The sequence below is a fragment of the Bufo bufo genome, chromosome 6 (genome assembly GCF_905171765.1).
Source record: "Bufo bufo chromosome 6, aBufBuf1.1, whole genome shotgun sequence".
Classification (NCBI taxonomy): Eukaryota; Metazoa; Chordata; class Amphibia; order Anura; family Bufonidae; genus Bufo; species Bufo bufo.
This window is the reverse complement of record NC_053394.1, coordinates 23,021,050-23,037,598: the sequence shown is the minus strand read 5'-3', so window position 1 is coordinate 23,037,598 and position 16,549 is coordinate 23,021,050. Positions and strand designations below refer to the sequence as shown.

The following is a 16,549-nucleotide window of genomic DNA, read 5'->3' as shown; positions in this document are numbered from 1 at the left end:
TCAGCCGAACTTTGGTTCAAAGTTCGGTTCGGGGACCTGAACTTGACCCCGAACCCCATAGAATGGACGTGATGGTCAATGGTGACCCGAACTTTGGTGTTGTAAAATGGCTGTAAAATAGTCATAGTAAGGGCTAGAGGGCTGCAAAAGGTAACAAAAGGGGGATAAGAGCAGGACAATTGCCCTGCAATCAAATGTGGATAGGGAAATGACTTAAAATGCCATAGAATATAAAAAAAAATAATAATAATAATCTTGAACCAGGAGGCAGAGGTCCAAGTGGAATAGGAGGTGGAGGAGCGGTGGATGTAGGGGGTTTATTTTAGTGAACGTGAGCTTGTCCACGTTGGCTGTGGACAGGCAGTTGCACCTGTCCATGATCACACCCCCTGCCATGCTGAACACACTTTTGGACAATACACTTGTCGCAGGGCAGGCCAGCACCTCCAAGTTAAATGGAGCAGACCCATCATAGTGGACACTTACTCTTCCACTATGTTGCTGAAACGGTCCGTATCAGATGGTGGTGCTGTATATTATGGCATGCTGATGAAGGTTTTCCACATTTTGGCCATGCTAACCCTCCATTCTGAGGTGGTGCCAATACCCCAGCTGTGTTGGCAACTTCCTCCTCCGTCTCGTGCTTCCATTGAGCCCCCGCTTGTGCTTGTATTCACGCATCTTCTAATCACGCTCCAGTGATGGAAGTAAGGACGGCACGTTGTCCTTGTAGCGGGGATCCAGCAGGGTGGTCACCCAGTAATCAGCACTGGTCATTGTGCAGGCACTACGGCATGTAGTCACATATGTGTCATGCTCCAGTGATACCTGTGAGCTACTTTGGGTGCCACCCTGCTGTGAACATGGTTCCTCCTCCTCCTCATTATCATCATCCTCCTCATACTCCAAAACTGTGCCCTGGCTGGACAGTTGTGAACCTGGCTACTGTTGGTGTAGGAACCTTCCCTGTGAGCCACGTGTGGATGACTGGCCTAATAACAGTGTGAATGATCCCTGTTCTTCCTCCTGTGCCACCACCCTATCCATCATCCATTAAGGAGGCATAGAAGTGGGATAGTAACACTGATGACTGTGTCATCAGCGCTGGCCATGTTGGTGGGGTACTCAAAACGGCAACACGGAACACAGGTATCTAATGGAGGCCCACTCACTTGGTGAAGTGGTGCTGTTCCGCAGAGTGAATCACCCATGCGTGCCGCAGCTGAAACTCTACTATCTCACAGTCTCTTCAGCATGTGCAAGGTAGAGTTCCACCTGGTGGGTACTTTACATATGATGTAGTGAGCAGGAGGGCAGAAGTTATGCTGCAGCATAGACAGGCGGGCAGCAGCAGGGTGAGAGGGCCGAAAGCGCCTGAATACTTTCTGCAGCAGCTCTGACATCTTGGGGTCATTTTCAGAAACCTCTGCACCACCAAATTCGGCACATGCGCCAGGCAAGGGATGTGCGTCAAACCGGTTAGGCCCAGAGCTGCTACGAGATTTTGACCGTTATCACACACCACCAGGTGGGGCTTGAGACTCAGCGGCACCAACCACTTATCGGTCTGTTCTTCCATGCCCATCCCCAGCTCCTGCGCAGTGTGGGATTTTTCCCCCAAACAGATGAGTTCTAGAACAGCCTGCTGTCATTTTCCACTGGCTGTGTTGAAGTTGGTTGTGCAGGTGTTACTCTGACTGGATGAGGAGGCAGTAGAGGAGGAAGCAGCGTAGGATGAGGCAACGGGAGGCACAGAGAAACGTCCAGCAATCCTCGGTTGCACCAAACTGCTTTCCACCTCAGGCCCAGCGCCACTACATTCACCCAGTGGGCAGTTAGAGAGATATAACGTCCCTGCCCGTTCTTACTGGTCCACCTTGCCACTGATGACGCTGCGCAGCGCACACCTGATTTTGTTTGCCACTTGTTCGTGCAGGGCATGGATGGCCCACCTGGAAAAGTAGTGGCAGTTGAGAACCACGTACTGTGGGACAGCCACCGCCCTAAGGTTTTTAAAGCTGTCTGTCTCCACCAGATGGAATGGCAGCATTTCAAAGGCCAGGAATTTTGAAATGCTGGCATTAAGGGCCAGGGCTCGCGGGTGGGTATGGGGGTACTTCCTCTTTTTCTCCAGTGTTTGGCGGATGGACAGCTGAACGCTTCCATAGGACAGTGTGGAGATGCTTGCTGATGGTGACAGTGGTGGTGGTGTTGCTGCCACATCCTCCGTTTGCGGGTGGCAGGTGCTACTGTCACTCCAGAGGGGGATGAAGATGCCAAGACAGCAGCAGAAGCGGGATCAGGAGGAGCCTCTGATCTTTTGTGGTGTTTCAGGTGTCTACTCAACTGCAGCTCGTGCTTTGCATTTGGATGCATGGTCATGCAGGTGGTGCTTAGGGCTAGAACATTTATGCCTCGCTTCAGGCTCTGACTGCACAGCGTGGAAACCACCCATGTTTTGTCGTCAGCACATTGCCTGAAGAACTGCCACGCCAGGGAACTCCTTTGAGCTGGCTTTGGTGTGCTCTGTCCCTCGGCGCGTTGGGAAGTAGCAGGCATACTGGCTAGGGGCCGACTGCTCTGCTTTTGCACCCTCTTTTGCTGTGCAGCTGGTGCTGCATGACCACCATCTCTTCCTCCGAACTGCATACATCACTCAGATGACCTTGATTCCATGTGGGGTCTAGGACCTCATCATTCTCCATGTGCTGCCACGCAGCTTTTACTGTCTAGCAGTTGTTATTACATGTTATGTTACTATATTTTTTGGTATGATCCTTACAACCCTGCTGTTTCTGGCTAGTTGGTTGTTCCCACCCTCCATTTCCTGCTGTAACTCCATTTTGTATAGTTGTTATGAAGAGACTGCAGAGTGCGGGAGCTGTGCAACTTCATTAGAAATTTACCTATGAAAAAGCCTCTATGTTCTTATCCTTGCTACCTTGAAGCATAAAGAAGCATTGAAAATCACCTCTGGAGTCTTTATTCATTGAGTAAGGTATCTGTTAAAGTCATCATTCAACCTGCCGCACACATCCTTACAGACTGGGTCTACAAGAAGCTTGTCAAGCAGGTACAACCGATGCTGAGACAGAATAGTAAATTTCCAGAAGAATCCATCACATGGCTATCTCTGCAACTTCAGAAACGTGAGTAACCACGCGCCTATGTGAAGAACAAACACCCAAAGACAGGAAGCCATCTTCAGGCTGTGCACTGAAAGTCAATGCCTGTGTGTCACTGCCGCAGTCACCAGAAGCATTACTCTGCCTATGAAGCCAGCCACCTACTGAATGCTCCCCTACAGGGCCAGGGATTGCTGGTCTGTGCTGTGGACCCATTTCTCTAGTAATACCAGCTTATACAAGTTTTGCCTTTATTGGGGAGCCATACGTACCTTTTGAACTGTGCAAGGACTGTGTATCATAGCTATATCAAGTCCCAAGGATTCATCATTGTCAAGCTGTTTGGGTTGTGAATCCAATACCTGAATCTACTGAAATAACTGTATAAAGTGATAGTGAACTGTGCACTGAGCTGAGCTATCCAGTCGGAACCAGTTGCAGAACTAGCTAGCTCATTGTCACAAATATCCAGCTCCTCAGCTCAGCCTGCTTACTAACAGAAGTCACTACCTACAGAGCCACTACCTACAAGATACCAAAACTACAGCACTTGTCATTATGTCTGACAGAGATCCCACAGAGTTACCTGTATTTAATCAAGATAAAGCAGACTCCTTGCTTCATTCTGCTCGTCCTTCTAGAGCCCCTCATCCATCCTTGAAGGCAAGGGAGGCTTATGAAGCAAGTAAGGAAGAAACGTCTAGTAACCTGACTGCATTATGGGAGAAGACTTTAAGTTGTGTAACAGCCACTAATGAAACTAGCAACAATTCTGAGCAATTGAACACTGCTTTCTCAAGGGTTAAGAAGGCATTTGAGAATTATAAAAGACTTTCTGAGAAGTACTATTCCCTATTGTCTCATTCCAACATAGAGAAAGCTGCATTGGAATTAAAGGACTTTACTTCTACTGACCAGCAGCAGAGGCATAACACATATCTTGAAGCAAAGACACAGATAGAAGGTAGATTAGCACAGCTACATAAAACTACATCCTGTAAATCTGCTTCTTCCAGACACTCAGGAAAATCATCTAGATCTGCCCACTCCTATCATAAATCCTCTTCTAAGTCACTGCGGTCCTGCTCTGTAAGGTCAACACTGAGCGAACAAATAGTCAAAGCTCGTCAGAAGGTTGCAGCAGCCCAGGTTCAAGCCGCCTGTTCTGAAAGAGAAGCAGCCATCAAAGCAGAAGCTAAACGCATTCAAGCAGAAACAGAGGCTCAGCTAGAAATCCTTCAGAAGAATAAAGAAATAGCCTTAGCTGAATTATCTGTCTTGGAACAAGCCCTATTGGAAGAAGGAGCAGCTTGTCCCAGCTTGGCTGCTTGTCAAGACCCTGTTGAAAGGACCCTACAGTTTGTCTTAACCCAGAACCACGACAATACAGTCCCACCTACAGTTGGAGATTCTTCTCATAATCATCCAGCAAGTGATTCAGAAGGCAACGTGTTGCCAAATCAAGCTGGTCAACTACACACACCTACTAACGTCTTGGCTACAGACATTAAGGCAAGCAATCTTAATCAACAGTGTCCTATTCATAATGCGCCACATTCTCTCTCCAAATGTCGTGCATTCAAGGACAAGCCTATTGAAGAGCGCAAGTCATTTCTCAAAGAGCATAATATCTGTTTCAAGTGTTGTGCATCCTTCGATCATTTAGCTAGAGACTGTAAGATCACATCAGATGTTCCCTGTGTAACAGTGCCAAACATGTGGACGCTCTTCATTCAGACCTGTTCAAAAGAAAACCTTCACCCGGCAGCAACCCCAAGACTACATCAGATGATGGCGGGGAGAGAACTGAGCAACGTGCCAACCCCGTAACCACAAGGTGTACAGAGGTATGTGGAGAAGGGCTTCATAGCAAGTCTTGTAGCAAGATATGTCTTGTAAGGGTTTTCCCTGAAGGATGTCCACAAAATTCATGATCAGAGCAATCGCTCATTGGCCAGTACAAAATTCTTTGACCTATTCAACATTCGTGGAGAGACCTGGTCCTATACCTTGCAGACATGTGCAGGAACGATCAATACTTCTGGAAGAAGAGCCCATGGCTTCATAGTGGCATCAGAATATGAGGACATAGAGTTTCCTCTTCCAACTCTAATCGAATGTGATCAGCTACCGAACAATAGAGAAGAAATCCCCACACCAGAGGTTGCACGTCATCACCCTCATTTGAGCCACATTGCTGACTGCATTCCACCACTTGACAAGGATGTTAAGATTTTGATTCTACTAGGGAGAGACATTCCTAAAGTTCATAAAATAAGAGAGTTATGTAACGGTCCAGATGATGCTCCTCAAGCCCAGAAACTTGATCTTGGATGGGTGATAATAGGAGAAGTCTGTTTAGCTCAATCTCACAGGCTCTTGGATGTAGCTTCCTACAAATCTAATGTTGCCTATCGGTTGATGAAATGTCCACTGCACAATTATGTGAAGGAAAGACTTGATTTTAAAAACGAAGTTCCATATCAAGCACTCCAAGGTATAAACTGTAAGCTCACTTCTCAGAAGGACCTCGGTGATTCAGTGTACCTGACTACTTGTGATGACAATAAGATTGCCCCTTCAGTCGAAGACAAGGAGTTCATCAAGATTATGGATGAAGAGTTCTTCAAGGACAATTCCAACAGTTGGGTAGCTCCATTACCCTTCCGAGTACCAAGGCTTACTCTCCCTAACAATCGAGAACAAGCTTTAACCAGATTTGCTGCACTTAAGAAAACTCTCTGTAACAAACCTGAGATGCAAGAGCACTTTCTAGCATTTATGCAGAAGATTTTATATAACCTTCACGCTGAGCCAGCACCAGACCTTATGGAAGGTGAAGAATGCTGGTACCTTCTATCCTTTGGAGTCTACCATCCTCGTAAACCAGGGCTAATCAGAATAGTCTTTGACTTAAGCAGTCAGTTTCAGGGAACCTCTTCAAATAACGTTCTTCTAACTGGTCCAAATCTAACGAACAACCTTGTAGGAGTGTTGATGCGGTTTAGGAAGGAACCAATTGCCGTGACAGCTGACGTCCAACAGATGTTCCACTGTTTCATAGTCAAAGAGGACCTCAGAAATTATCTCAGGTTCTTGTGGCACCGCAACAATGACATTAATGATCAGGTGATAGATTATCGCATGATAGTCCATGTCTTTGGAAATAGTCCATCTCCTGCCGTGGCAACTTATGGACTGAGAAGAACAGCACAGGAAGGTGAAAAGGAATTCGGATCTGACACCAGGCAATTTATTGAGAGAGATTTTTATGTAGACGATGGCCTGAAATCCTTTTCAACACCTGAAAAGCCGTCAATCTGATAAAAAGAACTCAACAGCTCCTGTTGACTGCTAACTTAAGGCTTCATAAGATTGCATCTAATAGCAGTGAAGTAATGAGGTCTTTCAATCCAGAAGATCATGCTAAGGATTTGAAGGATTTGGACTTGGGAGTAGATGCCCTACCCACTCAGAGGAGTCTCGGTCTTCTCTGGAATATAACTTCAGACACATTCACCTTTCAGGTCTCTGACACCAAGAAGCCATTCACCAGACGAGGAGTCCTGTCAACTGTTAATAGCCTTTACGATCCCCTAGGCTTTGTGACTCCAGTTACCGTCCAAGGGAGATCCATACTTCGCCAGCTTACTGAGAGAGTGACAGATTGGGATGCCCCTCTGCCAGTAGACCTACTGCCTAAATGGGAGAAATGGAGAAACTCCATGAAAGTACTGGAAGAACTTAATATCCCACGCTGCTATTCACCCACTTCAATTTCAAGAAGTCTGAGGAAAGAGATTCACATCTTTTGTGATGCATCTACCGAGGCTATAGTGGCTGTGGCTTATCTCAAGATCATAGATCCCTCCGGGAGATCCTATGTCGGTTTTCTACTAGGAAAAGCCAAGTTAGCTCCAAAACCTGCTCACACTATTCCAAGATTAGAATTGTGTGGCGCAACCCTAGCTGTCGAAGTCGCAGAATTCCTGCAAAATGAAATGGACGCTGAAATTGATCAGGTTAAGTACTACACTGACAGCAAAGTCGTACTTGGCTAGATATGCAACAGTGTAAGGAGGTTCTATGTGTATGTGGCTAACAGGGTAGAACGAATAAGGAAAATCAGTAGACCTGAACAATGGAACTATGTCCCGACTGGTTTGAATCCCGCAGATATTGCTACGAGGTCAGTGCCAGCAGTTGTCCTCACGCAAACCATTTGGTTTTTAGGACCCAAGTTTTTAACAGACCAGTCTTCTACAAACTCAACAGAAGATATCGATTTCCACCTGGTGGATCCAGATACTGATCCAGAAATCCGCCCTGAAGTAATAACATTGAGTTCCAACATCTGTTCAAGAAGAAACTTGGAAGTGAGACGTTTTGAACATTTCTCTTCTTGGAAAAGATTGGTGAAGACTATAACAAGATTGAGTCATATTGCGCAGACGTCTTGTCATGGATGGCACACCTGCAAGGAGTCACCCAATGCGTTAGAGTATAAGAAGGCAGAGTTATTCGTCATACGTCTTGTGCAAGAAGAAGTCTTTGCAGAAGAGATTAAGTGCTTGAGAGGCAATAAACCAGTCTCAAAGAGTAGCCCAATATTCAAACTGAACCCAATAATCGACAATGAGGGCATGCTACGAGTCGGTGGATGACTAAATAAGTCAAACTTGCCAAGAAGAGAACAGAACCCCTTGATAGTACCAAGAAGCCACCATTTGGCAACCTTGATTGTCCGGCATTACCACGAGAGAGTCAGACATCAAGGAAGACACTAGTTGGAGTGAAAAGACAAATAGCCACGATCATTCACAACTGTGTCAAATGTCAGAAGTTAAGAGGTAGACAGCAGTATCAACAAATGGCTGACCTACCCGCAGACAGACTGAGTGAAGATACACCTTTTGCATATGTCGGAATCGATATATTTGGACCATGGACAGTAACGGCTAGAAGAACTCGTGGTGGTCAAGTCAACAGCAAAAGATGAGCTGTAATGTTCACCTGCTTAAGTGTAAGAGCTGTACATATCGAAGTAATCGAGTCAATGGACACTTCGAGTTTTATCAATGCTCTAAGGAGATTTCTTGCTCTAAGAGATCCTGTGAAGATGTTGAGATCGGATTGTGGAACTAACTTCATTGGTGCTTGTAGAGAGTTACAGATAGACCGACAACAAGTTGGAAGTTATTTGAGTGATCAAGGCTGCGTGTGGAAATTCAAACCACCACACTCTTCACACATGGGCGGAGCATGGGAACGCATGATTGGGATGGCAAGGCGCATACTGGATTCAATGTTGCTTGATGTGAGTTCTTCACGCCTTACCCATGAAGTGCTCACCACATTTCTTGCTGAGGTTGCAGCAATAATCAACTCAAGACCGTTGACCGCCGTATCTAGAGACCCAAAATTTCTGACTATCTTAACTCCAGCTACATTATTGAGCCGGAAGATTGGACAGATTCCAGCGCCAAAGGGTATCTTCGATGAAAAAGACATATATAAACGTCACTGGAGATACGATCAATACCTTGCAGATTGTTTCTGGGACAGATGGATGAAGGAATACCTGACACTTCTTCAAGGATGTAAAAAGTGGCAAACCCAGAAGCCTAACTTAAAGGAAGGATACCTGGTCCTGCTAAAAGACCAGCAAGCTCACCGGATCCAGTGGCCAGTTGGACTTATTACATAGGCCATTACCAGTGATGATGGAAGAGTCTGAAGTGTGGAAGTCAGGATTGCTAAGGATGGGGCATCAAAAACCTTCCTGAGACCAGTCACCGAGACAGTCCTAATTATGCCTGCTTCCAAAAATTCTGATTCAGCGTTATGTCGCTTAAACCTTTAATATAGCTAGCCTATAGACTTGAGAAGGTTAAATAGCATATTACTGTATGCAATGTTAATAGTATGTTAAAAGAAAATAATGTAGTGTATAGTGGTATCTCGCGATACCAGGAATTCAAGTGTGCTGCCACGCAGCTTTTACTGTCTAGCAGTTGTTATTACATGTTATGTTACTATATTATTTGGTATGATCCTTACACCCCTGCTGTTTCTGGCTAGTTGGTTGTTCCCACCCTCCATTTCCTGCTGTAACTCCATTTTGTATAGTTGTTATGAAGAGACTGCAGAGTGTGGGAGCTGTGTAACTTCATTAGAAATTTACCTATGAAAAAGCCTCTATGTTCTTATCCTTGCTACCTTGAAGCATAAAGAAGCATTGGAAAACACCTCTGGAATCTTTATTCATTGAGTAAGCTATCTGTTAAAGTCATCATTCAACCTGCCGCACACATCCTTACAGACTGGGTCTACAAGAAGCTTGTAGCAGGTACAACCGATGCAGAGACAGAATACTCCACATCATCTTCCACCCACTCTTCACCCCTGCCCTCCTTGCCAGTCTGTACACTGCAGAAAGCCGCAGCAGTTGACACCTGTGTGTCGTCATCGTCATCAGAAACGGTGATTCTTATCCTCAAACATAAGTGGTTGGGCATCTTCCACTTCTGGGGCAGGGTTGGTGGATGGCCCACGGAACCCCAGCCAGCAAAGCCATCAAAAAGCATAAGTGACTGCTGCATAACTTGGGGCTCAGACTGCTTGGCTGGTGTGCAAGGGGGTGAGGCACTGGCAGCCATCTAAATGTTCTAGCCTCAGCATTCGTGGAGCGGTATTCAGGCCTACAAAATGTCGCAGAACGTCCTGTCGCCTGCGTGCACCAGAGGAGGGTGTATCATTTGTGCGCATAGCTGGCACTGACAATATCCTCTCCCTGCAGCAGGAGACCCACCAACACCAGCAGCAACACGGCCACGGCCCTTATTTGATGTTCTCCTCATTCTTTGAAGGCACCCACAAAACTGACAGCCAGATTAACTATTGTATTTCTGTGTCACGGGTTCAAAGGAGGTGTTTTGCACCCCAAAAAATTGGTTTATATCACTGATAGAATTAACAGACAGATTAACTATTATATTTCTGTGTCACAAATGCAAAGGAGGTATTTTGCACCCTAAAAATGGGTTTATGTCACCCACAGAATTAACAGACTGATTTACTATTGTATTTCTGTTCCACGGATACAAAGAAGGTGTATTGCACGCACAAAAAATGGCTATAGGTCAATTATTCATACAACTTTCCTGAGACACATCCTTCAGCAAAAGGAGAAAATCAGAGCTATGCAATTAGACTAGAAGAGGGATGGGACCATGAAATACCACTGTCTATGTGTCCATGTCCCTTAACAGCCCAGACAAACCAACCCTTGTTTTAAAGGTAGGGCATTCTTCGAGGGCACTTTATTCCTAACATTTTTACTTCATAGATTTACCAGACAATACTTACTCAAAATTTTCTCATCAGAATATCTTCCCACAGACTAGAAACCAGAACTATTTCAACAGAAATATTTTCCTAACATCTTCATCTTCATATTCTTAGTGCTAGCCACGCATCTATTGGCAGACACTAGGTACCAGGGGCGTTGCTAGGGTCTTAAAAGATCCGGGACCCAAGCCCCAATGCATATGGCCAATTTTTTCTGAGTCGACCAACCACCCTTCCCCTCAACCCTCCCCCCTTCGTCACGGTAAACACTAGCACTGAAGACATTTTGCTGTACTTGCTATACAGCAGCACATCCAGGGCCTCCCAGGTGACGTCTCCTCCGATGTAGATCTTCTCTTTCATCATCTTCTCCATTTGGTCCGGACAACTTCTATCAGCCGCCTCGTCTCTGCAGACTGTGACGCATAGACATCTTAGCCTCCTCACATGAGTGCCCCCCATAGTAATATTACTCCTCATAGTCCCACCAATAGTAATTCCCTTCTAGAATGCCCTCATTAGCAATACTGCCCCCAACAGTGATAGTGCTCCTCAAGAGTGCCCCCATTAGTAGAAGAGCCCTGCAGTATTAATAATGCCCTTACAGAGCCCCCAGTAAAATAAGGCCCCCTATTGTTCCCCCAGTGGTAATAAAGCTCTCTACAGACCCCTCAGTAGTAATAAGGCCCCCCCCCCATAGTGCTTTTAGTAGAAATAATGCGGAACTATAAGTCCCTCCTGTAGAGCCCCCAGTAGTAATAAGAACGCCTAATGTCCCCTGGATTTAAAATGCCCCCCCCCCCCCCACTGTGCCCCCAGTATTTATAATGCCCCCTACTGTTATAATGCTCACCCTGAAGTTCCCCCAGTATTTATATTGCCCCTTGCAGTGCCCCCTGTAGTTATATTCTTCCATTTACTGTCCTCAGACATTATAATTCCTCAGCCCCTCCACCATACAGTCCCATATAAATAACATATTTTTCCTTCCCCGTCATAGAGTCCCATGTAAATACCATCACACCATCTCTCCAGCCCCCTCCAATATACAGTCCCATGGAAATAATATCCCTCTCTGTCTACAGCCCCCTCCAAAATACAGTCCCATGTAAATAACATCACATCATCTCTCCTGCCCCCTCCAATATACACTCCCATGCAAATAAAATCACCCCCTCCCCAGCCACCTCCAACATACAGTCCCATGTAAATAGCATTACCCCTCAACATTCAGTCCCATGTAAATAATATCACTTCGTCCCACAGCCACCTCCAACATGTATTCCCATGTAAACAACATCACCCCCTCAACTTTCAGTCCCATGTAAATAAGATCACTCCACCCCACTGTCCCATGTAAATAACTTCCCTCCCTTCAGCCCTAACATACAGTCCCAGTTAAATAACCACAACTCCCATCATTGCTCTGCCTCTCACACTGAGTAATCTACCCCTTCACTTACCTCTCCTCATGTACAGACCTCACCACAGCTTCTTCTCAGGACTTCTCTTCACTGCTGAACCGTCCTCTCCTGCACTGGTCACATGATGGTGACATCATCGCAGGTCCTTTTTAGCTACTGCATTTAGAACTGATCACATGGACTGTGATGTCATCACCGGTCCTTCAGCTCTTGCAGGGCATTAGATTCAATTGTATTGCTGTCCTGAGGACTTACAGTTGTATCTATCTGGCAGGCAGTACATTCGGGGGCTGGGACAAAACATCAGCGACACAGGCCCCGAATGTTTTAACCTAGCAACGCCCTTGCTAGTTACAATACTTATGCATTATTAACTGATAAACAGTCCCTGATGTACACACTTACCATCCTTTACTGCTCTAATCTCTAATGCTATGGCCGCAGGTCTTTCCTACTCATGTAAGCTGTGTAGCGGGGTGGGTTCCCCAAGATACAGTGAAGTCACGAACAAGGAAATCGACTCTGACACCAGCTCTTGTAGAACAGACTTTGTTTTACTGTTACAGGCTATCAAACACACTCCCAAATGCAGTGAACATTAAATCAGATTGCATACACTCAGCCCGGAGGCTGAGACCCCTGTGTCGAACAGCACGGCGCCCTATGATGGTAGCCGGAAAACACTTGCACAATTTACCTACTGCGAGCAGAGTTAACTCTGCCTCGCATACCTGTTATTACCCTGAAGAACAGGAACAATAGTGTGTGTGAGATACAGGCTAGCCCACGGTGCGACACAGCAGCTTACAATCTTACCGGCCTATACAGTGATTTCCCCCTCCCTTTTCAACAAAACTGGTAATGTGGCACGTGCCTAATATATATCACTCCCGATACACACACTGGAGTAACTGGAGATTATGGTGAAGTCCTCTCTGTTCTCTGGAGTGAACCAAAACTTTAAGTAATAAATCTTTGTGATAAACAAACAGCAATACTTGGTAGCTTGCCACTCAGCAAAACTAACTAACTACCGTCAGGTTTGATCTCAGTCTCTAGTATTAAGGCGCCAATTTTATATTGATATGCGTGCACGCTCTGTTTTACCAACCCGGGTCTGCTTTGCTTCAGCTGGTGACTGCGAACTGAACAAAGGCTGATCCAACACATGTGCGGTACCGCAGGGTCCGTTGTTTTGCTCTGAAGCTCTCATCAGTGATTCTGGCAGCTGTACTCCTTCTCATGGACGAGAGCCGGGTCCTTGACACAATCAGCTTCACTTGGCTGCAGTCCTAGTCGCAAAAGGGTGATTCCACACTAGGATGTAGCTGGATTTCTTCTTTCACACACTTTTCAAGTCTGCAACTAAGATGGATGCCAGCTTCCTTCCTCTAGACACACAGCTCCACCTCCTATGAATATTTAAATCTGAGCAGTCTGTTTAGCTGTGTGGGGAAACAACGGCCTCCTGTGGCCAAACAGCAAAATAACAGTGTTCATGCAATAAGAGCTGTTTCACAATCTCACACTCGGACACACACACAGCATTAGGGTAACAAAACAAAACTTAAACAGTTCATTTCTGAAAATTTAACACAAGTGCCTTTCTGACTGTAGACATTTGGATGCTTTCTCTTGCTAGTGTCATAAATTAACTCTGTCTTAAATCTTGACACTGCTCTGTCTTCCAACTCATGAGAAACCCCCTCAAAATCAAAGGAGCTCTGATGTCCACAATCTGCAATCTCCGACTACACAAAGTCTTACAAATTTTCATTTGAATCTGCTCAGTTCTACAATTCTGAAAAGAACATTGCTAGATTCTACCAAGCCTATCACAGCCCCACTAACAGCTCATAGCAGATTTCCACAACACGTGCAACCACTAATAATCCACCTGCAGATTATTAGAATCCGGCGAATGCCCAGGATCCCATTCGGATTGTTTGTGTAATCACACTTAATAAATATATATATTCACTTAGCCTGTGTAGGCTTATTCATTCTCAAAAAGTTGAATTCACATTTTAAAACAATAACACAATTTCACAATGTTCTGTCACAAGTTATCTATGTTGTATATACAGTCCTGATCAAAAGTTTAAGACCACTTGAAAAATGGCAAAAAATCATATTTAGCATGGCTGGATCTTAACAAGGTTCCAAGTAGAGCTTCAACATGCAACAAGAAGAAATGGGAGTGAGACAAAACATTTTTTGAGCATTCAATTTAATGAAAACAACGAATAAACTGAAACAGGCTGTTTTTCAGCTGATCAAAAGTTTAGGACCACATGCCTTTAAAAGGCCAAATCTGTGCAAAGATGTGGATTCATTGTCATTTTCTGTTAGGTAGTCACACGTTGTGATGGCAAAGGCAAAAAAACTCTCCCTTTTTGAATGTGGTCGGGTTGTTGAACTGCATAAGCAGGGTCTCTCACAGCGTGCAATCGCTGCTGAGGTGGGACGCAGTAAGACATTTGGAATTTCTTAAATTCTTAAATGATCCTGAGGGTTATGGAACCAAAAAGTCAAGTGGAAGACCCCAAAAAATGTCATCAGCACTGATCCGGAGGATCCAATTGGCTGTCCGTCAAGACACTTGACGATCCTCGACCCAAATTAAGGCCCTTACTGGTGCTGACTGCAGCCCCATAACCCATAACGGCATCTGAGACTGAAGGGCTTTAAAAACAAAAAACGTCTTCAAAGACCTGGTCTTCTTGAACGCCACAGAACTGCTCATTTGGACATTGCAAGAGAGCACCAAACATGGGACATTCAAAGGTGGAAGAAAGTTTTATTCTCGGATGAGAAAAATGTAACCTTGATGGTCCTGATAGTTTCCAACGTTACTGGCATGAAAAGCAGATCCCACCTGAGTTGTTTTCTACGCGCCACAGTGGAGGGGGCGCCATGATGGTCTGGGGTGCTTTTTCCTTCAGTGGAACAATGGAGCTTCAGGAAGTGCAGGGGCGTCAAACGGCCGCTGGCTATGTCCAGATGTTGCAGAGAGCATTCCTTATGACTGAGGGCCCTCGTCTGTGTGGTAACGACTGGGTTTTTCAACAGGACAACGCTACAGTACACAATGCCCGCAGGACAAGGGACTTCTTCCAGGAGAATAACATCACTCTTTTGGCCCATCCTGCGTGTTGCCCTGATGTAAATCCAATTAAGAACCTTTGGGGATGGATGGCAAGGGAAGTTTACAAAAATGGACAACAGTTCCAAACAGTAGATGGCCTTCGTGCGGCCGTCTTCACCACTTGGAGAAATGTTCCCACTCACCTCATGGAAACGCTTGCATCAAGCATGCCAAAACAAATTTTTGAAGTGATAAAAAATAACGGCGGAGCTACTCATTACTGAGTTCATGTTTGGAAGTTAGATTTCTGTTTTAGGGGGTTTCGTTTTTTTTTGGAGGTGTGGTCCTAAACTGTTGATCAGCTAAAAAACAGCCTGTTTCAGTTTATTCGTTGTTTTCATTAAATTGAAAGCTCCAAAAATGTTTTGTCTCACTCCCATTTCTTCTTGTTGCATGTTGAAGCTCTACTTGGAACCTTGTTAAGATCCAGCTATGCTAAATATGATTTTTTTCCATTTTTCAAGTGGTCTTAAACTTTTGATCAGGACTGTATTTGTGTGGAGCCAGCCAGTGCTTGCAATGTGCATTGCAGCCTGTCAAAGGTTTTTGTTGCATGCTGAGATGTATTGATTTTGCTTCAAGAGAAATTAGATTTTTTGGACTTCTTGTCAATAAGTCTCTGTTCATGCAAAGTGGTCCAATTGATGACGTCGGTGTCTGTCATATGAGCCATCCATGAGATTTTGAATTCTTTTTATCTGCTCTTATGACAGAGCAAGAAACTGGAATTGCAAATACAAATGTGAAACCAGCCGAACCTCAATGACAAATCTTTCTCTATCCTAAAATAATTACTAAAATACCGTATTTTTCACCCTATAAGACGCACCTGCCAATAAGACGCACCTAGGTTTTTGAGGAGGAAAATAAGCAAAAAAATATTTTGAACCAAAAGTTGTGCTTTTGGTGGGTTTTGAACTAATGGTGGTCTGTGGCTGACACTATTATGGGGGATCTGTTGAGGACACTGTTATGGGGGATCTGTGGGTGACACTGTTATGGGGGATCTGTGGGTGACACTGTTATGGGGGATCTGTGGGTGACACTGTTATGGGGGGATCTGTGGATGACACATACAGTACAGACCAAAAGTTTGGACACACCTTCTCATTCAAAGAGTTTTCTTTATTTTCATGACTATGAAGGCATCAAAACTATGAATTAACACATGTGGAATTATATACATAACAAACAAGTGTGAAACAACTGAAAATATGTCATATTCTAGGTTCTTCAAAGTAGCCACCTTTTGCTTTGATTACTGCTTTGCACACTCTTGGCATTCTCTTGATGAGCTTCAAGAGGTAGTCCCCTGAAATGGTCTTCCAACAGTCTTGAAGGAGTTCCCAGAGATGCTTAGCACTTGTTGGCCCTTTTGCCTTCACTCTGCGGTCCAGCTCACCCCAAACCATCTCGATTGGGTTCAGGTCCGGTGACTGTGGAGGCCAGGTCATCTGGCGCAGCACCCCATCACTCTCCTTTATGGTCAAATAGCCCTTACT

At 45.0% G+C, this 16,549-nt stretch overlaps 1 protein-coding gene across 1 annotated transcript in view; it reads left to right on the top strand.

Annotated features, from left to right (window-relative positions):
• Positions 1 to 16,549, top strand: part of LOC121005467 (alpha-2-macroglobulin-like protein 1) — a 288,965-nt gene that overhangs the window by 80,836 nt on the left and 191,580 nt on the right. The window lies entirely within an intron of this gene.